This window comes from Tamandua tetradactyla, chromosome X (assembly GCF_023851605.1).
Source record: "Tamandua tetradactyla isolate mTamTet1 chromosome X, mTamTet1.pri, whole genome shotgun sequence".
In the NCBI taxonomy this organism is placed as follows: Eukaryota; Metazoa; Chordata; class Mammalia; order Pilosa; family Myrmecophagidae; genus Tamandua; species Tamandua tetradactyla.
This window is the reverse complement of record NC_135353.1, coordinates 53,694,637-53,719,450: the sequence shown is the minus strand read 5'-3', so window position 1 is coordinate 53,719,450 and position 24,814 is coordinate 53,694,637. Positions and strand designations below refer to the sequence as shown.

Sequence of the window (24,814 nt, the reverse complement as noted above, 5' to 3'; positions counted from 1 at the left end):
CGCTAATAAATACAACAATTTAGAGGAAATGGACGGGTTCCTGGAAAGACATGAAAAACCAACTTTGACTCAAGAAGACATAGATGACCTCAACAAACCAATCACAAGTAAAGAAATTGAATCAGTCATTCAAAAGCTTCCTAAAAAGAAAAGTTCAGGACCAGACGGCTTCACATCTGAATTCTATCAAACATTCCTGAAAGAATTAGTACCAACTCTCCTCAAACTCTTCAAAAAAATCGAAGCGGAGGGAAAACTACCTAATTCATTCTATGAAGCCAACATCACCCTCATACCAAAACCAGGCAAAGATATTACAAAAAAAGAAAACTACAGGCCAATCTCTCTAATGAATACAGATGCAAAAATTCTCAATAAAATTCTAGCAAATCGTATCCAACAACACATTAAAAGAATTATACATCATGACCAAGTAGGATTCATCCCAGGTATGCAAGGATGGTTCAACATAAGAAAATCAATTAATGTAATACACCATATCAACAAATCAAAGCAGAAAAAATCACATGATCATCTCAATTGATGCAGAGAAGGCATTTGACAAGATTCAACATCCTTTCCTGTTGAAAACACTTCAAAGGATAGGAATACAAGGGAACTTCCTTAAAACGATAGTGGGAATATATGAAAAACCCACAGCTAATATCATCCTCAATGGGGAAAAATTGAAAACTTTCCCCCTAAGATCAGGAACAAGACAAGGATGTCCACTATCACCACTATTATTCAACATTGTGTTGGAGGTTCTAGCCAGAGCAATTAGACAAGAAAAAGAAATACAAGGCATCAAAATTGGAAAGGAAGAAGTAAAACTATCACTGTTTGCAGACGATATGATACTATACGTCGAAAACCCGGAAAAATCCACAACAAAACTACTAGAGCTAATAAATGAGTACAGCAAAGTAGCAGGTTACAAGACCAACATTCAAAAATCTGTAGCATTTCTATACACTAGCAATGAACAAGTGGAGGGGGAAATCAAGAAACGAATCCCATTTACAATTGCAACTAAAAGAATAAAGTACCTAGGAATAAATTTAACTAAAGAGACAAAAAAACTATATAAAGAAAACGACAAAAAACTGCTAAAAGAAATCACAGAAGACATAAATAGATGGAAGGGCATACCGTGTTCATGGATTGGAAGACTAAATATAGTTAAGATGTCAATCCTACCTAAATTGATTTACAGATTCAATGCAATACCAATCAAAATCCCAACAACTTATTTTTCAGAAATAGAAAAACCAATAAGCAAATTTATCCGGAAGGGCAGAGTGCCCCGAATTGCTAAAAACATCTTGAGGGAAAAAAACGAAGCTGGAGGTCTTGCACTGCCTGACTTTAAGGCATATTATGAAGCCACAGTGGTCGAAACAGCATGGTATTGGCATAAAGATAGATATATCGACCAATGAAATCGAATAGAGTGCTCAGATATAGACCCTCTCATCTATGGACATTTGGTCTTTGATAAGGCAGTCAAGCCAACTCACCTGGGACAGAACAGTCTCTTCAATAAATGGTGCCTAGAGAACTGGATATCCATATGCAAAAGAATGAAAGAAGACCCATATCTCACACCCTATACAAAAGTTAACTCAAAATGGATCAAAGATCTAAACATTAGGTCTAAGACCATAAAACAGTTAGAGGAAAATGTAGGGAGATATCTTATGAATCTTACAATTGGAGGCAGTTTTATGGACCTTAAACCTAAAGCACTGAAGAAGGAAATAAATAAATGGGAACTCCTCAAAATTAAACACTTTTGTACATCAAAGAACTTCATCAAGAAAGTAGAAAGACAGCCTACACAATGGGAAACAATATTTGGAAACGACATATCAGATAAAGGTCTAGTATCCAGAATTTATAAAGAGATTGTTCAACTCAACAACAAAAAGACAGCCAACCCAATTACAAAATGGGAAAAAGACTTGAATAGACACCTCTCAGAGGAGGAAATACAAATGGCCAAAGGCACATGAAGAGATGCTCAATGTCCCTGGCCATTAGAGAAATGCAAATCAAAACCACAATGAGATATCATCTCACACCCACCAGAATGGCCATTATCAACGAAACAGAAAATGACAAGTGCTGGAGAGGATGTGGTGAAAGAGGCACACTTATCCACTGTTGGTGGGAATGTCAAATGGTGCAACCACTGTGGAAGGCAGTTTGGCGGTTCCTCAAAAAGCTGAGTATAGAATTGCCATACGACCCAGCAATACCATTGCTGGGAATCTACTCAAAGGAATTAAGGGCAAAAACTCAAACGGACATTTGCACACCAATGTTTATAGCAGCGTTATTTACAATTGCAAAGAGATGGAAACAGTCAACATGTCCATCAACAGACGAGTGGCTAAACAAACTGTGGTATATACATACGATGGAATATTATGCAGCTTTAAGACAGGATAAAATTATGAAGCATGTAATAATATGGATGGACCTAGAGAACATTATGCTGAGTGAGTCTAGCCAAAAACTAAAAGACAAATACTGTATGGTCCCAATGATGTGAATCGACATTCGAGAATAAACTTGGAATATGTCATTGGTAACAGAGTTCAGCAGGAGTTAGAAACAGGGTAAGATAATGGGTAATTGGAGCTGATGGGATACAGACTGTGCAACAGGACTAGATACAAAAACTCAAAAATGGACAGCACAATAATACCTAATTGTAAAGTAATCATGTTAAAACACTGAATGAAGCTGCATCCGAGCTACAGGGTTTTCGTTTTGTTTTGTTTTGTTTTGTTTTGTTCTTACTATTATTACTTTTATTTTTTTTTTCTATAGTAACATTCTATATCTTTTTCGGTTGTGTTGCTAGTTCTTCTAAACCGATGCAAATGTACTAAGAAACGATGATCATGCATCTATGTGATGATGTTAAGAATTACTGATTCCATATGTAGAATGGTATGACTTCTAAATGTTGGGTTAATTTCTTTTTTTCCGTTAATTAATAAAAAAAAAAAAAAACGAAAAGTCCCAGGGATGGAGACAGGGAATAGAGACCATGAAAGCATCGTGGTGCTCTCACTCAATCCAGTTTCAGTGGGCTGAAATACTTAATCACGAAGCAGATATTTCTGAAGTGACCCACCTTTCTGAACTGAAATACAGACACCATATAGCTCCCTGGGGATACCCTAAAAGGGAAGAAATGACTTACAAAGAAACTTAAATGAGAAGCAGTTAAACTGTAAGATAGGATAGGCTCAGAACTGAAAAGTATAAGGAAAATGGAGCACAGAATGAGGGATAGAATTTAAGCAAATCAACGGAGGGAAGAAATGTCTGCATAAAAACTAACAGAAAAACCCAAGATTCCTGGGGAAGAAACAGAGGAAAGGAAGTTTTCTCAGGACATGAAACAATAGCACAAAAAAGGCAATCTTGAAAATTCCACCACATATCCAGGGAAAGAATCAGATGAAAAAGAGGTGACGAATCTAAACAATTGAACACAGACTATTTATTCTAAAGGTCTAGAATAGGTTGGACTGGGCATTAAGGAGGAGCTTTAACACAAAGCCATTGTCTTGGTTTGTTAAACGCTGTCACAATGCAATATACCAGAAATGGAATGACTTTTAAAAAGGGAACTTATTAGGTTACGAGGAAGCAGTTCTAAGACCATAAACATGTTCAAACTAAGGCATCAAGAGAAAGATTCTTTGACTCAAGAAAGGCCATTGTCTGTCACATGAGGAGGTATGTAACAATATCTGATGGGCTTTGCATCTCCAAACATCTGTGTCTAGGTGTCTGCTCTCTCTGTCAGCACTCTAAGCTTCTCCAAAAGTCTACATCTAGTTGGCTCTGAATGAACTGTGGTTTCTCCAAAATGTCTCCCCTTTTAAAAGACTATAATAAAGTAATCAAGACCCACTTGAATGGACAGAGTTACATCTCCATGCATTCAAAAGCCACACACAAAATTAGGTGTGCCACATCTCTACAGAAGTAATCTAATCAAAAGGACACACCCAAAATTGAGTGGGTCAATCTCAATGAAAACAATCTAATCAAAGGTTTCCACCCTAAGATATTGAAATAGGATTAAATGACTTGCTTTTTCCAGGATACACAATACTATCAAACCAACACATTTCACACTCTAGACCCCCAAAAGACATGTTCTTTCCATATACAAAATACATTTATTCCATTACAATATCACAAAGCTTTAAACCATTCCAGTGACAATACAAATACAATACAACATCAAAAAGCGTACAACATCTCATCAAAGTCAGTTACAGGCGCTGGATGTTCTGAGGCAAAAATTCTCCTCTGGCTGTTGACCTGTGAAACTCAGGACATATTATCTACTTCCAAAATACAAAGAAGGAATAGTCATAGGATACATGTTCCCACTGACATAGGGAGAGACTGAAAGGTAAACAGGGATCACCATATCGAAACAGTTCTGAAAACCTTCAGGGCAATCATCATTGGATTTCAAAGTCTGAGAGTTATTTATCATGGGGGATTTAGAAAGCAGCAGTCCCATCTTTCCAAGGGCCCATGCAGCAGCCCCGCTCTCTCCAAACACTTGGGTGAGGACTGTAACACAGGGGCATAATAGGGTGACCACCATTCTCTTGGCTCTATCCTCTCCAAGCATTGGGGCTGCACCCGGGCTCTATGAAATCTCGAGGGCAAACAATCAACCCCCTCTGAACAATGGGCAAACACCAGCCTCCTTCCAATCCCCAGTTTATGTACCCCAACCTCTCTGAGGACTGGAGTGCCAAAACTCTTCCTGAATGTCAGGGTGGAAGGTCTGTCCTCTGCTTCTGGGACAAACACACTCTCTCCATGAGAATAGGTGGGTCTGTTCTCCTGGCCTGAGGTTTCCCAGCTCCAGACTTCAGCTTCTACAGTTCTGCCTTTGAAGTAATTTTTCCTTCCATCTGTGTCTTTTCTGTCCCTTTTAGTCTAGACTGGTAGTGATTCCATTTATATAGATCTCACAAAAACTTTGTTGATTTTCCTTGTAGAACAAAGGGATCAAAGCCATCAGACAATAGGTATCTCCACAAATCCTTTCTAGATAACACCATTTCTAATCCTGACACTTTCTGAAATGGCTGATTGGCTCCATGTTTGGTTAAATCCTCTAGCAGGGCACTATCCTCTGGGGTCTCACTTTCTGGAAGCCCAGAATTTTCTAGTCTATCAATTTTTGGTCTCTTTATACCCAAGAGTTCAGTTCTCAGCTTATCCCTTTCCTGTTGGAGTTCATTATAACCTGCAAGGAAAAACCAGGCTGAATTTTCCACATTTAGTTGGAAATCTCTCCTGTTAAATACCCTGGCTCATCACTTTTAAATTCTGCTTTCAATCCAACACCAGTACACAATTTTCCCAAATTCTCTATCACTTTAAAAAATGGTCACCTTCCTTCCAGTCTGTCACAGAACATACATCATATCTGTCTAAAGGCTCATCTCAGGTATCTTTAGAGTCCACATTCCTACCAACAGTCTCTTAAAAGCATTCTAGGCTTTGTCTATCAACATCCTCACAACTCTTTTAGAATCTTCCCCTTATCCATTTAAAAAGCCATTCCAATATGTTTGGTATTTGCAAACTGCAGCAGTACCTCACATTCATGACACCAAAATCTGTTTTGGTTTGTTAAAGACTGCTGGAATGCTATATAAAAGAAATGGAATGGCCTTTAAAAAGGGTACTTATTAACTTAACTTACAAGTTTACAGTTCTAGGACCATAAAAATGTCCAAAATAAGGCATCCAGAGAAAGATGCCTTGACTCAAGAAAGGGTGATGTTTGTCACATGGGAAGGCATGTGGCTGGCATCTGCTGGGATTTCTTCCAAGTTCTGTTGCTTCTAGCTTCTGATGCCAGTGATTTCCTCTCTAAACATCTGTGGGCCTTTACTTAGTTCCTCTAGGACACAACTCTGTCCTGGCTTGCTTAGTATCCCATAGGAAGGCAACTGGCGATGTCTGCTGGGCTCTGCATCTCCAAACGTTCATGTCTGGGTATTTGCTCTCTTTGTCAGTACTCCAAGCATCTCCAAATGTCTGCATCTCTGTTGGCTCTGAAGAAACTATGTTTTCTCCAAAATGTCTCCCCTTTCAAATGACTCTGGTAAACTAATCATGTTTTAAAGTACTCTACTTGAATGGGCTGAGTCAAGTCTCCATCTAATCAAAATGCCACATCCACAAATGTGCATGTTACATCTCCCATGGAAGTAATGTCATCAAAAGGTCACACCCCAATCTCCATGGAAACAACCTAATGAAAGGCTTTTACCCTACAATATTGAATCAGGATTAAAGGACATGGCTTTATCGGGGTATTCAACACTTTCAAACCAGCACAAAAATCAACAATAAAACCCTAGACAAGAGCGAGAAGCAGATAATCAAAGATAACTTATAAATATAATCAGAAGCACTGACATCAGCAAGAAATTACAAGCTGTACTAAGAAGCAGGAAGATATAGCTCAAAAGAAAAAATTAAAACTTCAGAGGAGACTCAGAAATTGGAACTAATAAAAGAAGTTCAAACAAATCTTCTAAATTAATTCAAAGAGACTAAAGAAAAATGGATAAGGGGAAGATTCTGAAAAAACTGTGTGGAACTTGATAGAGAAGACCTGGAATTCTTTGAAGAAACTGTTGGTTGAAAAGTAGAATTTAAAGATATCTTCCACAAGATTTTAGACAGAAATGATGAATGTTTCAGTGCAAACTGGAAGGAAGATGACCCTTGTTTTAAAGTAGCAGATAATATGGTAAAATTGTGTATTGCTATTGGGTGGAGATTAGAATTTAAAGGTGTTCTAGTGTGCTAGCTGCTGGAATACAGCACACCAGAGATGGATTGGCTTTTAATAAAAGGGGATTTATTTCATTAGTTCTTCAGAGGAAAGGCAGCTAACTTTCAACTGAGATTCTTTCTTACGCAGGAAGGCACAGGGTGATCTCTTCTGGCCTTCTCTCCAGGCCTCTGGGTTCCAACAACTTGCCCCAGGGTGACTTCTTTCTGCACCTTCCAAGGCCTGGGCTGAGCTGCAAGTGCTGAGATGAGGTATGCTGAGCTGCTTGGGCTGTGCTACACTAAGCTCTCTCATTTAAGCACCAGCCAATTAAATCAAACGTAATTCATTACAGCAGGCACACCTCTTAGCTGACTGCAGATGTAATGAGCAACAGATGAGGTTCACGTACCATTGGCTCATGTCCACAGCAACAGAACTAGGTACCTTCACCTGGCCAAGTTGACAACTGAATCTAACTACCACAAAAGGCAACAAGCCAGAATACATATCTGAGGAAATTTCCAAACTAAATGTGGAAAATTCAGCCTGGGTGCTCCTTGCAGCATATAGTAAAATGAGAGAAGAAAGAGATAAGTTGAGAACTGAACTCTTGGGTATAAAGAAAGCAGAAATTGAGGTCCTGGAAATTTTGGGCTTCCAGAAAGTGAGACCCCAGAAAACAATGCCCCACATGAGGATTTAAGTGAGCACAGAACCAGTCATCCATTTCAAAAACGCCAGAGTTAGAGATGGAGTTATACAGAAAGGATTTGTGGAAAGTCTTTTTGTCTGGTGACTTGGATCCCCTGTGTGCTACATGAAAAACCAACAAATTTTTAAGTGTTCTGTATGGACAGAACCACTGCAAGTGACTAAAAGAGACAGAATAGGGACACACTGAAGAAAAAATTACTTCAAAGTCAGAATCATGGAAGCTAAGATCTGAAGCCAAGAAGTCTCAGGTCAAGAGAGCAGAAAGGAGAGTGGACCCACTCATCCCCACAGAAAGGGCGAGTTTGCCCAGAAGGTAGAGGGTAGGCCTTCCACTTTATTGCTCAGGAAATGTTCTGCTGCCCCAGGTCTTGGAGGGTGACTCAAATTCCCTAGAGATTGGAGAAAGCCTGGCAATTGCCCCATTGTCCTGAGGGAGTTGAGCACTTGCCCCGGAAATAACAGAGAGCCTAGTGCTACCCCAATACCTGGAGAGGGTGGAGCCGAGAAAAAGGTGGACCCCCAACAATCTCCAGTTTTGCAACCCTCACCCAGCATTTGCAGAGAGTAGGACTGCTGTGTAGCCCTTGGAAAGGATGGGAATGCCGCTTTCTAAAACCCAAGGAATGATAAATGACTCTCCAACTCTGAAATATGATAGTTTGCTCAGCAGGTTTCCAGAACTGTTTTCCTTTCAATTTTTCCCTATGGTAACTGAAAGACGTATCCTATGACTGTTTCTCCACTGTATGTTGGACGCAGATCACTTGTCTGAGTTTCACAGGACCACAGTCAGAAGATAATTTTCCCTTAGGAGAGAGCATGTTTTACATGATTTGATGAGATTTTGTACTGTTTTTGACTTAGTACTGAATTTACATTGTTACTGAAATGGTTTAACATGATGGAGTGAATGTATCTTGTATAAGGAAAGCATGTCTTTTTGGGGTCCAGAGGGTAGAATGTGCTGATTTGAAATTGTTATGTACCCCAGAAAAGACATGTTTTCTTTCCTAATCTAATCTTGTGTAGGCAGACCTATTGTTTAGGCTGGAAACTTTGATTGGATTGTTTCCATGGATATGGGACAGACACAGTTATGGGCATGACCTTTGACTGGATTGTCTCTATGGAGATGTGACACACCTAATTGTAGGTGTGGCATTAGATTAGGTGGAGATGTGACTCTGCCCATTCAAGGTGAGTCTTGATTAGCTTACTAGAGTCCTTTAAGAGGGAACACTCTGGAGAAAACTAAGAGCTGACACAGATGCAGACATTTCAAAATGCTTGAAGTGTCAACAGGGAGCACAGATGTCCACATATAGACGTTTGGAGATGTAGAACCCAGTAGACTTTGCCACATGCCTTCTCATGAGATGCCAAGCAACCAAGAACCCCGAGTTGTGTCCTGGAGTTGCTGAATGAAGGCCCACAGACGCACAGAGAGAAAACCACTCACATCAGAGGCTGGAAGCAATGGAACCACACACAAGAAACAGTAGATGCCAGCCATGTACCTTCTCATGTGACAGACATTGGCCATTCTTGAGTCATGGTATCTTTCCCTAGATACTTGAGTTTGGACATTTTGATGGCCTTAGAACTGCACTTGCAATTTAATAAATTCCCTTTTTAAAAGTCATTTCATTTCTGGTATCTTTCATTCCAGCAACATTTAGCAAACCAAAATACAAGAAACATTCAATAAGTCTAAGTACCTATTTTCCTGCAGAAACCATGGAGATGAGAAGGCAGTTGTATGATATATTTAAGGTAATGAAAGACAAAAACTGCCAGCCAAGAATTCTTTAACAGGAAAAACTGTCCTCCAAAAATGATAGAGAGTTTAAAATATTCTAGGTAAGCATAAAATGAGTGAGATTCTCAACAAAAGACTGGCCCTACAAGAATTATTAAAGGAAATTTTGCAGGTGGAAAGGAAAAGCCACACTACTTGGAGCAGTGCAAAGAAATGAAGAGTATCAGTAAGGGTAACTAAAAGGGTAAATGTAAAAACCAATAATACAATACCCACAATATACAGCCCTACTATTTAATTCACATAAAAATCAAAATGCAACTGAACAAGTAAACAGCATTTCCTAATAACAGAAGTGCAAAATATAAAGTGGTACAAAAACAACATAAAGAGGGGAAACAAGGATATTGGAGAAGAGAATTTATATGCTATTGAAGCTAGACTGAAATATTTTCAAATTAGTAAACAGTACAATATAACCCCCAGGGATACCATACATAAAGTATTTTTAAAATATGCAAAAACATAGTTAGAAGGGTAATAAAATAAAGACAAAAATAATAATAATGGAGAAGGTTAAAGGGTATGAGATGTTTTGGGTTTTCTTTTTTATTTTAATTTTTTTTGAGTAATGAAAATGCTCTAAAATTGATTGTGATCATGAATATACAGCTATTTGATGATACTGTGAGCCACTGATTGTATACATTCAATGGATTATATGGTGTATGAATGAATCTCAATAAAATTGCATTACAATATGCAGAAACAGAAATGAGAAAGAGATCAGTCAGATACACCACAAAAGATTAACTATACAGAAAAGGAAGTTGAAATAAAGAAAAATGGAGACAAAACAAAGATCTACATATAAAAACCAAGGGACAAAATGGCTGACGTAAGTACTGCCATTACAGTAATAACATTGAATGGTAATGGATTAAACTCCCCAATCAAAAGATGCAAGTTAGAAGAACAGATTAAAGAAAAGTGTGATCCAACAATATGTTGATTACAAGAGCCTCACCTTAGACCTTAATACACAAATAGGTTGAAAGTAAAAGTTTAGAAAAAACACATTCCACACAAATTATAATCAAAGAAGACATGGGGCAGCTACACTAATATTAGACTGGCAGCATAGTAAGGTATGGAATTGAGTTCATCCTCCAGAACACCTAGTAAACAGCCAGGAATAGTACAGAACAACTGCTAGGGGAACATCAGTGACTGGACATACAGTGTACACCAGTCTGCACCAGGTGGAAAGGCTGAGATCCCACAGAGAACTATAAGTCCCCCATGCCATGGAGGACAGAGTCCTTCCCCCATGGGCACAGCAGGCTGGTTCCCAGGGGGAAAGGAAACAGACGTTATGAATAGCAAGGGCTTAGCTCAACCAAGCTCCAATTGCAGAATTAATTAACAAATTCTGACTACTGAAAACAGGCCCCAAGCAGAGATAAACCCAGAATAAACAACAAAGGAACTAGGAGTTTTGCCCCAGCAAAGAGAGGGAAGATTGATGAAAAAAAGAAAAAAGAGGCTTCTAGAGTTGGACAAAACAAAATACAGGAAACAGGCTGGACCACAAAAAAAGGGGGGCAAAAAGAGCCTGGAGATACATAGAGCCACATACCAACATAAGCTCTTCATTGACAAATCCAAGGAGCAAGGATCTGGCTTTGAAAAGGTGTTTTTTATCTTTTTTTTTTTTTTTACTTAACTTATTAGCTAGTACTGCAAACACTGTCAGGCTCCAGCACTACCCCAGGGAAGGGCTGAACTAAAGCCTGTTTGAGAGATAAAGTAAATAGTCAGATGAAAAGGGGTTAATTTCAAAAAGGGTGTATCACCCCCATGAAAAGGGGGGCAGGGCCCAGCTCAAGTGGAATCCTTACTTCAAGGATTCAGGCTCCAGGGGCTGAAAAACAGAAGCAACCAGAGTCATCCTACTACTTCACCTCTGTTTCAACCATGCCCCTGGCAGGAAGAGTCTGCTGAAATTAAAGGCACCTCATCACTTTAAGCTGGTGGAAAGCCTCGGGCAGATAAGCACCCCATGCTGGGTAGGTTAGGAAAAGTCGAGAGGCTTCATAAGAAAATCTGACAACCTGATGGGTCTTGACATCAGGGAAAACTGATGCTGGCTACTCTTCCCTCCGGAGATATGGGTGTGTCTGGTTTGGGAAAATCTGACTGGAGTCTATAATATCTGAGAAGACCCTCCTCACAAAAGGGCTACATATAGACAGGGCAAGAAACAGGAAAACAAGAACTGAAAAATTCTGATCAGTTAAACAGAACCTAGGCTAGAGGTCTAGAAAAAGGTGAACTCAATATCAAAGAGCAGATAGAGAACAAAGCCATCCAACAACAACAAAAAAACCCTAGGTAAAAGAGTGAAAACACACTGCAGAATGAACTAATTAAGGAAATCAAATGCCTAGACACTAGCAAAAAATAATGAGTCATACTAGGAAAACTGAAGATACGGCTCAGTCAAAGGAACAAACCTACACTTCAAATGAGATACAGGAGTTGAAACAACTAATTTAGGATGTTCAAACAGACAAGCAAAATCACATCAAAAATGAAATCAATGAGTTGATGGAGGATGTAAGATATCGGGTTAACAAATAGAAGAACTCAAAGTTAGAAAAAACAGCCAGCTCTGCCACCATCGTCGCCACCACCAGGCACCCCAGGACCTGGAGGTGGAGGAGGAGACAGAGGGCCCTGCAGGCCTCACCACTGCCCACTGCCCCCTCCCCTTCTCCTAAGCTGCCACAGCATCTCATGCAGCATCTCATGCAATCAAGGGCAGAGAACAGATTTGATAATGGGCTGCATTAAAAGCAAAGAGAACAAATATCCAGTCATTAAATAGAGAATTGAAAACACTCCAGAGCCTGTCAGCACAAGTGTCACCCATTATGGAGCAGAGAACACTGCATTGTCACTGTCATCGTCTGCAAAGGGAACATCTGTTCATTTTAGCAATCTTTCAAAACACCATTTGGAGGATCCTCAGGGGCAACACCTTTCGGAGAAGCACCTTCCTCATTCTTGGTGGTGCCAACTTCATATACTACTGGTTTAAAAGGGGGTGTTACTGTATTTGTGGCCTTATAAAGCTAGAACCACAGAAGACCTTTCATTTAAGAAGGGTGAAAGATTTCAAATAATTAACAACACAGAAGGAGATTGGTGGGAAGCAAGATCAATTGCTACAGGAAAGAATGGTTATATCCCTAGCGATTATGTAGCACCGACAGATTCCATTCAGGCAGAAGAATGGTATTTTGGCAAAATAGGGAGAAAAGATGCTAAATGATTACTTCTGAATCCTGGGAATCAGCAAGGTATTTGGGAAGAGAGTGAAACTACTAAAGATGCTTATTCCCTCTATTCATGATTGCGATGAGGTAACAGGTGACAATGTGAAACACTACAAAATTAGGAAATTTGACAACGGTGGATACTACATCACAACCAAGAGCACCATTTGATACTCTGCAGAAATTGGCGAAACACTATACAGAGTTATGCCGATGGTTTATGCCATAAGTTGACAACTGTGTGTTCAACTATGAAACCCCAGACTCAAGGTGTAGCAAATATGCTTGGGAGATACCTCAAGAATCTTTGCGACTAGAAGTTAAACTAGAACAAGGATGTTTTGGTGAAGTATGGATGGCAATGAGGAGTGGAACCACAAAAGTAGCAATCAAAACATTAAAACCAGGTACAATGATATCAGAAGCTTTTCTTCAAAAGGCTCATTATCATGAAGAAGTTAAGACATGATAAAGTTGTTCCACTATATGCTGTCATATCTGAAGAGCCAATTTACATTGTCACTGAATTTATGGCAAAAGGGAGTTTACTAGATTTCCTTAAGGAGGGAGATGGAAAGTATTTGAAGCTCCCACAACTGGTTGATATGGCTGCTCAGACTGCTGGTGGCATGGCATATACTGAAAGAATGAACTATATCCACTGTGATGTTTGGGCTGCTAATATTCCTGTAGGAGAAAATTTTGTATCAAAAATAGCAGATTTTGGCTTAGCAAGGTTAATAGAAAACAATGAATATACTGTAAGACAAGGTGCAAAATTTCCAATCAAATGGACTGCTCCTGAGGCTGCACTATATGGTCGATTCACAATAAAGTCTGATGTATGGTCATTTGGAATTGTACAGACAGAACTAGTAACGAAGGGCAGAGTACCATATCCAGGCATGGTAATCCACGAAGTTCTGAAGAAGGTGGAATGAGGATACAGGATGCCTCACCTTCAGGGCTGTTCAGAATCCCTACATGAATTGATGAACCTTTGCTGGAAGAAGGACCCTGATGAATGACCAACACATGAACACTGCTACAGAGCCATAGTACCAGCCAGAAGAAAACTGATAAGTCAAGTAGCCTATTTCATATGCACAAATCTGCCAAAATATAAAGAACTTGTGTAGAATTCCTCACTATGTACAGGAACTAAAAGAAGAAAATCTTCAGTCTGCATGTTTTTTAATGGTAAACTGGAATTCCAGACATGGGGGTTGCACAAAACCACTTTTTTTTCCCAAGTGTTAAACTATAAAGTGCCAATGATGAATTTTCCAACTTATTTCAGGTTCCAGAGAAAGTATAGCCAAGATGCTGATGAATGTGTGAGTGATAGCCTGACAATGAAGAGCAACAAGGCTACTGTTCATAAATCCTCTCCTTTCTTTTTTTTCCCCAAACTCAAAATTAAAAGAATATTATTTATCATTATAGACAAAACTTGGGATATAAAAAGTTATACCATAATAAAATCTAAAATCAAGAACTTTATGGAACCAAACAATTCCATTCCAGTTTTTAAAAATGTCTTACATTTATTAAGCTGAACAGTTAATATGCAATCTTAATGTATGCCTTCTTTTACATGGAAATGGGCCAAGTTTTTAGGAAGCAAAAAGGAATATAAGCAGCATCTAAAACTTGATTAAATGTTAGACCTCAGAAGTGAAATTTGAACGTATAATGTACTATATTAATACTCATTCATGAAATTGGATAGTAGACTAAGAAATTTTTTACTTTAACAGTTTTCTGAATAGTTTAATTTAGAACAACGAAGATAACTAGAAAGAAAGTTAATCTTTTACAAAGTTGCAATGATTTAACAAGAAGGCAATATATGGTTGAAATTGTACTGTCCAATCCAAGGGGAAATCTTTTACTCTTTAGATAACATGAAAGATAACATCTGGAATTTAAACAATGCTTTTTTCAAAAAATAGGCTTGGTATCGTAGATGTTGCTAATATGCACTTATGGTGAAGGGTGCCACAAATATAAAATATCACTAGATCAGGGACTTGAATGCACTTTTGCTGTTAATGAATATAGATTAAGAGAGAAAAATGTATTTAAAAGAAATATGAGAAAAGAAAATGTGTAATCTTTACAGGTAGAGGGATAGAATGTAATATTTAATGTTGATATCATGAAGGAACAAAATGGCTTTGCTGCACTCAGAGCTCCTCACTTATTTATTTTCTGAGACTTTAAGAATTATAAGGAATGACTACAATTTTTCTTGGTATACACACTACATGAGTGTTATATCTTCAAAATGGTTACCCACTCCAATGATACAGTTTCTACTCAAAACGTTTTTAAATTCTAGTTTTTAAATTTGTTTGATCTTACATTCACTTTCTAAATATACTTAATACTGACTATTTTTCTCTCTTTTAGAATATAATTGATTTGAGGAAGAAAACTAATTCAGGAATATAGTAATAGTGCAAAAAAGGGGATAGATTATGTCCATTTTAAGTGCAGAAGCGAAACATGAAGATTGTTTTTTTAGTAAGGTTCCAGTAAAAAAAAAAAGTTGCCATCTAAAGATTAGATGCTATTTCTTATTGGAAAATTCATTTCAGAACAAGTAGGAGACAAGGAGATCTTCGAAAAAAACAATCAAAAGAAGATTTTAAATAGGTGATTAAAATATATTACTTATCTTCTTGTAGTGGGCAGAATGGTGGCCCTCAAAGGAACATGGCAGCAAGTCAGGGAGGCCCTCAAAGATACCAGGATGAAATTCCTGGAACATGTGAATGTCACTTTATATGGTAAAGTTTTTGCAGATGTCATTAAGGATTCTGAGATGAGGTCATGCAGGTGGGCCCTACATGCCATCACATCCAAGGAAGACAGAGGGAGATTAGACAGATGCAGAGCAGAAGACAAGAAGAAGATGGAAGCAGAGATCAGAGTTGCAGCCAAGGAATGCAGGCAGCCAGCAGAAGCCGAAAGAGTTAAGGAATTCTCATCTACAGCTTCTAGAGGAACTGTGGCACTACAGACAACTTGACTTTAGTCCCTTAAGACTCACTTTGGATTTGTGGCCTCCAGAACCAAGAAAATATACTTCTTGACTTAATTCACCAAGTTTGTGGTCACTTGTTACAGTAAGTACAGAAAATTAATACAATTCCCAATAATCTTTAATCAGAATTGACAACAGAATTTTTAGAAAATACCTGTGTACTTTTTTTTCACGAACAGTAAGGTGACACCTCAGTTAATTAGCATCCTTGGGTATAAGCTGACTTATAACCACTAAACTGTTACTCTTTTCTTTTGTCTTGTCTTTAATCATAAATCATATCACACAGTATAGGCAGTAACTCAACAGTAGACAGACAGCTGTGTACTGTTTCCTGCCTTCCTTCATGAAGCTCCTTGTAAAACTACTGGGAGCCTGTTACAGACGTTAATAGATCATCTTAGATAATCTGATCTCAATTATCTTCTGCATCACCCTTGAACACTGGAGGTGAAGAAAGTAAGGGAAAATATGAGAGAAGTAAGATGGAACAGGAATCTATTTACTACCTCCCAAATTGCAGCCACAATAGACACATACAGGTCAATCTGCTGTATAGTGGCCCATTGGTTAGCATTTCTGCCAAGGTATAGAAAATGACTTTCAGAAATTATACTATTATACTAATTCTACTAAGTACAATTTTATTTTATTCAGTGTAAAAAAGGGATTTTGTGAAATTGTTAATTAAAATATACTTAGGTACATGAATCTTCTTTAGGTGTTATTTAATAATATAAGTTAACATAGTCCCTCATAAAAAATAATATAAATTAACACAGTCCCTCATAAAAAATCCTAGATAGTTTCAGAAGTGCAGCTTACCTGGGAGAGCCTTCTGCACCACATACGGTGCACTGGTTGCAGAGGATGAGGAACTGAGAGGCAGAGGACTGGAGTCTAACACGGGAGTGCTAAGCCCACAGGAGTGCACAGATGGGGAGACGGGGATTAGGAAGAAAGCCAAGTCATGTTCCTTGAACGTGCTACCCTCATCAGTGCAGCCCTGTGACCCGCGACTCACCCCACACCCCAAATCTGTAACCCACCCCTACTCCCCGTGCTCCAAGCGCTCTAAGCGCCCCTGCCCCACCAACACCCAGCGCTCATATCTGCCCCACACCCCCACCCCAAGTACAGCCCAATGCACCTTTCTTGCACCCCTCCTGAGCACTACCTCCCCATCCCTGCTCCCTGCAGGCTCTTGCTAACATATAAAGGCTGCGGGCACATACCTCCATGCCCAGGTTGCACCCACTCCCTACCCATAGTGTTGCACAGCCTCACCCCATGGCCCCTGAGCTATGCACATCAGTTTATAGCACTCTTAGACACACGGAAGTGCTCTGTCCCAGTCACACCCCTCAGTTCTGGGAACATCAGTTTATGGCACTCCTAGACATGCGCATGCACATGGCCCCAGTCACATCCTTCAGCTCTGGGAACAACAGTTTACAGCACTCCTAGACCTGCGCATATGCATGACCCTAAATCACGCTTCCCAAATCTGAGATGATGCTGACGTGTGCAGCTGGGTCACATCTTCCCCCATCCTTCCCCCCAGACATAACACCAACCCACTGCCATAGCTCTGCCATAGCTCTGCGCATGTGCACAAAGGGCTCCACATCCTAGACTAGTGCACACCAAGGATATGCTCCCCAGACCTGTGCACCCACACAGCTACATCCTCCCTAGCCACTGGGAGCCCACATTCACAAGCACCAGCGTAACATCCCCAACCTGCACCAACCTGCACCTACCTATACCTGTGCTACAATGCATCACAGTGCTGTTGTGCTCCACCTCGTACCCTGCATCTTGCTACACATCTACCCGGTAAGCACAAGACTTTATACTATTGAAGAAAATCAACTGCAAAGTAAATCAATCAAGATATTTACATGTGACCAAAAAAAAAAAAAAAAAAACAGAAGACCACTAAGCATATCACAATGCAGACAGATATAGCCCAGACTAATGACCAAATTAAAACACCAGAGGAGACACAAACATTAGCACAACTAATGAAAAATGTTCATAACACTACTTAATTAAATAAGTGGGATGGCTAATGACAAAAGGAGATCAAGAGGCAGAAGAAGAGCATAAAGAGGAATCTGAAAGAATAAAAAGAAAAATAGCAGATATCACAGAGGTGAAAGACTCTGTTGACCAAATAAAAAACATACTAGAGGAACCCAAAAGCAGATCTGAAGAGACAGGAGAAAGAATAAGCAATATAAAGGACAGGGTAACTGATTTCAAACACTCAAAACAGCAAATGGCAAAAAAGATGGAAAAATTTAAATTGGATATCAGGGAAATGATAAGCAAAACAAAGTGGACAAGTATAAGAATCATTGCTGTCCCAGAAGGAGAAGAGAGGAGAAAAGGGCTAGGAAGAGTAGTTGAGCACATAATGGGGAGAAACATCCCAACCCTTATAAAGGGCATAAATATACAAGTCAAAGACATGCAATGAACTCCGAACAGAATAAATACAAAAAGGCCTTCACCAAGACAAATACTAATCAGTCTGTCAAATGTTGAAGAGAAGCAGAAAATTCTGAAAGCACAAGAGAAAAACAATCTATTACATACAAGGGAAACCACATAAGACTAAGTTCAGTCTACTCAACTGGCACCATGGAGGCGAGACAGCAGTGGTATGATGTATTTAAGATCCTGAAAAAGAAAGGCTTCCAGCCAAGAATGCTGTACCCAGACAAATTATCCTTCAAAACTGAGGTAGAGAGAACAATTTTCAGAGGAACAAAATCTGAAAGAAATTTGACAACAAGAGACTGGACCTACAAGATATACTAAAGGGAGTTCTACAGTTGAAAACAAAAAAGACAGGAACGGGAGGTCTGGAAGAGGGCACAGAATTGAAGAGTACCAGTAGGGGTAACTTAAAGTATAAAAAGAGAAAGAGGGAAAAGAATATATATTTATAACAAATAAAATTAAAAAGATAAGATGGTAAATTCAAGAAACACCTTTTCAGTAATAACTTTGAAAGATAATGGACTAAACTTAACTATTAAAAGATACAGACTGGGAGAATGGATTAAGAAATATAATCCAGCTATATGCTGCTTACAGCAGACTCATCTGAGAGAAAAGGATTCAAATGGATTGAAAGTGAAAGGATGGGAAAAGATTTTCCAAGCAAGCTGTAACCAAAAGAAAGCAGGAGTAGCTATACTAATAACAAACAAAATAGGCTTTACATGTAAAGACAACATAAGACACAAAAAGAACACCATATATTAATTAAACGGACAATTTGCCAAGAAGATATAACAATCATAAATGTACATGCTCCTAATCAAGGAGCTCCAAAGTACATAGACAGACACTGGCAAAACTGAAGGGAGTGATACATGTTTCAACAATAATAAAAGGAGACGTCAATATACCACTCTCCTCTATAAATAGAATAACCAGACAGAAGATGAACAAGGAAACAGAAGTTAAACAACTTGATAAATGAATTAGACCTAACAGACATATATAGGTCATAACACCACAAAACACAAGGCTATACAATCTTCTCTAGCACTCATGGAACATTCTCCAGCATTAATCATATGCTAGGGCACAAAACAGATCTTTATAAATTTAAGAACACTGAAATTATTCAAATCACATTCTCTGATCACAATGGAGGGAAGCAGTATATCAATAACCACCAAAGAACGAGAACATTCACAAATATATGGAGATTAAATAACACACTCTTAAACAACCAGTGGCTCAAAAGAGAAACTGCTTGTGAAATCAGTAGCTATCTGGAGATGAATGAAAATGAGAATAAAATTTATCAGAACTTATGGGATGCAGTAATGCCTGTGCTGAGAGGGAAATTTATAGCTCCAGAAAGCCCAAAAATCAAGGACTTAACTGCTCACCTGGAGGAACTTGAGAAAGAAAAGCAAACTAACCCCAAAGCAAACAGAAGAAGAGAAATAGCAAGGATTAAAACAGAGTTAAATGAATGGGAGAACAAAAGAAAGAATCAATGAAACCAAAAGCTGGGTCTTTGAGGAAACCAACAAAATTGACAGGCTACCAGCAAGACTGGCAAAGAAAAAAAGAGAGAGAAATAAACAAAATCATAAATAAGAAGGGGTGTGTTACCATAGACCCTGAAGAAATAAAGAAAATCATGAGAGGATACTATGATCAACTATATGCCAACAAACTAGACAACTTAGATGAAATGGACAAATTCCTGGAAACACACAAACAAGCTACACTGACTCAGGAAGAAACATATCTCAGCAAACCAATCACAAGTAAAGACATTCAATCAGTCATCAAAAATCTTCCTACAAAGAAAAGCCCAAGGCCAGATGGATTCACAGGGAAATTTTATCAAACATACCAAAAGGAACACCAGTCCCACTCAAACATTTCAAAAAAATTGAGGAAAAAGTAACTCTGCCGGACTCATTTTGTGAAGCTAATATCATTTTAATACCAAAACCAGGTAAAGATGCTATAAGAAAGGAAAACTACAAGCCAATCTCTCTAATGAATACAGACGCAAGAATTCTCAAAAAAAAAAAAAAATCAGCAAATTGAATCCAACCACACATTAAAAGAATTATACAGCCAACCAACATTCTTATACCAAGAATGCAAGGATAGTCCAATACAAGACAATCAATACAAGCAATACACTACATTAACAAACCAAAAGGGAAAAATCACATGATCTCGACTGATGATGAAAAAGCATTCAAAAAATTCAACATCCTTTTCTGACAAAAATACTCCAAAAAGATAGGAATCAAAGGTTACTACCTAAATATGATAAAAGGAATATATGAAAATTCGATATCCAGCATCTTACTCATAGAGTGAGACAGAAAGCTTTCCCCCTAAGATCAGGAATGAGACAAGGATGCCCAATGTCACCTCTATTATTCAACATCATGCTAAAAGTTCTAGCTAGAGCAATCAGACAGGACAAAGAAATAAAAGACATCCAAATTGGAATAGAAGAAGTAAAACTTTGACTATTTGCAGATGACATGATACTATACTTGGAATATTCTGAGAAAACCACAGCAAAGCTGTTTGAGCTAATAAATTCAGCAAGGTGGCAGGATATAAAATTAATGTGCAAAAATCAGTAATGTTTCTATAGACCAGCAATGACCTAATTGAGGAGACAATTACAGAAAATATTCCATTAAAAATAGCAACAAAAAGTATAAAGTACTTAGCAATGAATTTAACTAGGGATGTAAAGGACTTATACACAGAACACTACATAACACTGCTAAAAGAAATCAAAGAAGATCTAAACAGATAGAAAGATGTTCTCTGAGCATGGACAGGAAGACTAAATATAAACATGTCAATTCTACACAAATTGATCTACAGAGTCAACACAGTGCCAATCAATATTTCAACAACCTACTTTGCAGACTTGGAAAAGCTAGTTACCAAATTCATCTGTAAAGGAAAGAGACCCTGAATAGTTAAATGCATCCTAAAAAAAAGAAGGAAGTGGGAGATTAAGACTCCCTGATTTTAAAACCTATTATAAAGCCACAGTGGTCAAAACAGCATGGTTCTGGCACAAAGATAGAAGCATTGAGCAATGGAATCGAATCAAGAGTGCAGAAATAGACCACCAAATCTATGGTCAATTGATCTTTGACAAGGCCCCCATAGCCTCTGAACTGAGACAAAAGTCTTTTCAATAATTGGGCATGAAAGAACTGAACATCAATAGCCAAAAGAATGAAAGAGGACCCCTAACTTACACCCTTCACAAAATTAAACTCAAAGTGATTAGCCAGAAACAAAAGGACAAATACTTATAGTCCCAATGATATGAATTAATATTAGTTAGTTGTATAATTTCAGCTACAAACAGAGACCTTTAGGAGATAGAAATAGGGTAGATATCAGGTAAATGGAGCTGAAGGAATACAGATTGTGCAACAGGACTGACTAAAAATTGAGAAATGGATAACACAATACTACCTAACTGTAATACAATAATGGTAGTAGACTGAATGAAGCTGAATGTGAGAATGATAGAGGGAGGAGGGCTAGAGGCACAAATGAAATCAGAAGGAAAGATAGATGATAAAGACTGAGATGGTATAATCTAGGAATGGCTAGAATGTACAATGATATTGACTAAATGTACAAATTTAAAAGTGTTTTTGCATGAAGAAGAACAAAGGAATGTCAATATCACAAGGTATTGAAAATAGATGGTAATTCATATTTTAAAACTTTAACTTATGTGTAAGACTAAAGCAAAAAATGTTTATTTGGTAACAAAATTTAAAATCTGACTAGTGCATTTCCTAATATAACTTATGTGGACAGATTAATTGAACACCATAAATACATGGAACCTTGAGCAGGGCATAAGATTTGTAGATTTGTCCAGAGTGATGTCCCGATAAATCCAAGAGTGATGTGAACAGTGAATAAAAAAGTATTTGCAAAGTCCCCTTGGGGAAAGACAAGAAAGGGGAAAATTCAAGTTCCTCATGTGGAGAATTCCTGATATTCTCACAAGCAGTGGGGACAACCAAAGCAACAGATGAGCCCTCAATCTGGAGGATTGGTAATATGAAACTTAATCCTGCAAAGGATGGGCTAAGCCTACTTAAAATTAGGCCTAAGGGTCACCTCCAGAAAACCTCTTTTGTTGCTCAGATGTGACCTCTCTCTCTCGGCCAACACGACAAGAAAACTCACTGCCCTCCCCCTCTCTACACAGGACATGGCTCCCAGGGGGTGTAAACCTTCCTGGCAATGTGGGACAGAAATCCTAGAATGAGCTGGGACTCAGCATCAAGGGATTGAGAAAAACTTCTAGACCAAAAGGAAGAATAGAGAAATGAGGTAAAATAAACTGTCAATGGCTGAGAGATTTCAAACAGAGTCAAGAGGTTATCCTGGAGGTTATGCATTATATAGATATCAGCTTTTTAGTTAAGGTGCATTGGAAAGGCTGGAGGGAAGTGCCTGAAAATGTAGAGCTGTGTTCCAGTAGCCATGTTTCTTGAAGATGATTGTATAATAATATAGCTTTCACAATGTGACTGTGTGGTTGTGAAAACCTTGTGTCTGATGCTCCTTTTATATATGGTGTGGACAGATGAGTAAAACATATGCATTAAAAATAAATAAATAATAGGGGGAACAAATGTTAAAATAAATTTAGTAGATTGAAATGCTAATGATCAATGAAAGTGAGTGGTAAGGGGTATAGATAAAAAAATTGGGGAAACAAAGGCTAAAATATATTGGGTAGATGGAAATACTGGCAGCCAATGAGAGGGATAGGAAAGGGGTATGGTATGTATGAGTTTTTTTCTTTTTTCTTTTAATTTCTTTTTCGGAATTGATGCAAATGTTCTAAGAAATGATCATGGTGATGAATATACAGCTATGTGTGAGGATACTGTGAGTTATTGATTATATACCAAGAACGGAATGATGATATGGTAAGACTGCTCATGTTTGTATATTGTTACGTTTAAAATTTTTTTAATTAAAAAAACATTTATATAAACTTAAAAAGTATGTTTTAAATTAATTTATCATTAAAATGTATGTTCTAAAAAAATTAATTCAAAGTAGGTCAAACACCTAAAACATAAGAACTAGTATCATAAAGCTTTTCTAGAAGAAAATGTAGGGAACCATCTTCAAGACCTAGTAATAGGAGGTAGCTTCCTAAACTTTACACCTAAAGCACAACCAGCAAAAGAAAAAACAGATAAATGGGAACTCCTCAAAATCAAATGCTTCTAAACCTCAAAAGACTTTGTAAAAAAGGTGAAGAGACAGCCAGCTCAATGGGAGAAAATATTTCAAAATCATATATCAGACAAACGTTTGATATCCTGTATACACAAAGAAATCATACAACTCAACAACAAAAGAACAAAATAACCCAATGATGAACTGGGCTAAAGATATGAATAGGCATTTTTCTGAAGACCAAATACAGATGGCTCAAAAGCACAGAAAGAGGTGTTCATTTTCATTGGCTATAAGGTAAATGCAGATCAAGACTACAATAAGATATCACCTCACACCTATAAGAATGGCTGATATTAAGCAAGGAAGAAACTATAAATGTTGGAAAGGATGTGGAGAAATTGGGACTAAATATCGAGTTGCCCTACATCCCAGTGTCATGGTCAGGTTCAAGTTCTTGTGTCAATCTGGCCAGATGGAGGTGCCTGGTCATCTGGTCAGGTAAGCACAGGCCTGTCTGTTGCTATGAGTATATTTCATGGACTTAAATCATGATTACGCATTTGTAATCAGCTAAGTGGAGTGTCTTCTGCAATGAGTGATGCTTAATCTAATAACCAGAAGGCGTTTAAGGAGGATTCAGAAGAGAGAGTCACTCTTCCTGCTTGAGCCAGTGTGCCTCTCCTTTGGAAATCGCCCAGACCTGTCATCGGAGTCATCAGCTTCACAGACTGCCCAACGGATCTTGGACCCTTACATTCCCATGGTTGTTCAGCCTGCCTCTCCTGAGAGTTCATTATGGAACTTCCTCAGAATTACCAGCTTACGGTCTGCCCTATAGATCTCTGACCCTTACATTCCCACAGTTGTCCAGCCAGCCTCTCCTAAGTGTTCACTGAGGATCTTTACTGGAGTTATCAGCTTGCAACCTGCCCTACAGACCTAGGACTCTACATTCTCTCAGTTGTGTGAGATACTTTTACAAATTTTATATCTACGGATATCTCCTGCTGATTCTCTTTCTCTGGAGAACCCTAGTCAATACAGCTTGGTACCAGGAGTGGTTCTTAAGAAACAGAATCTTAAAACTGGGTTTTTACGATTGGTTTTCTACTCTAACTGGACTCAAAGGCATTAAGGACTCTGTTTCTCAAAAATCAGAATGACACTGCCAATCCAAAGGGGTGAGGTGGCAAAGGAGACAGTCAAAATATCACCATTGGATTCTTCTACTGCTTGGTTGTATGAAGCCAGGCTCTGGGGGATAATGTTTTTGACATCGTTAAAGAGTTTTGTGGAAATAGGAGGTATAGAGATGTTGGCCAGTTGCTGTTAGATATGCTGCA

At 38.3% G+C, this 24,814-nt stretch overlaps 1 protein-coding gene and 1 pseudogene across 2 annotated transcripts in view; one reads left to right on the top strand and one right to left on the bottom strand.

The window, feature by feature from the left end:
• Positions 1-24,814, bottom strand: part of LRCH2 (leucine rich repeats and calponin homology domain containing 2) — a 194,514-nt gene that overhangs the window by 109,608 nt on the left and 60,092 nt on the right. The gene's annotated exons all lie outside the window — the stretch shown is intronic.
• On the top strand, positions 12,166-13,803 carry LOC143670922 (tyrosine-protein kinase Yes pseudogene; annotated as a pseudogene).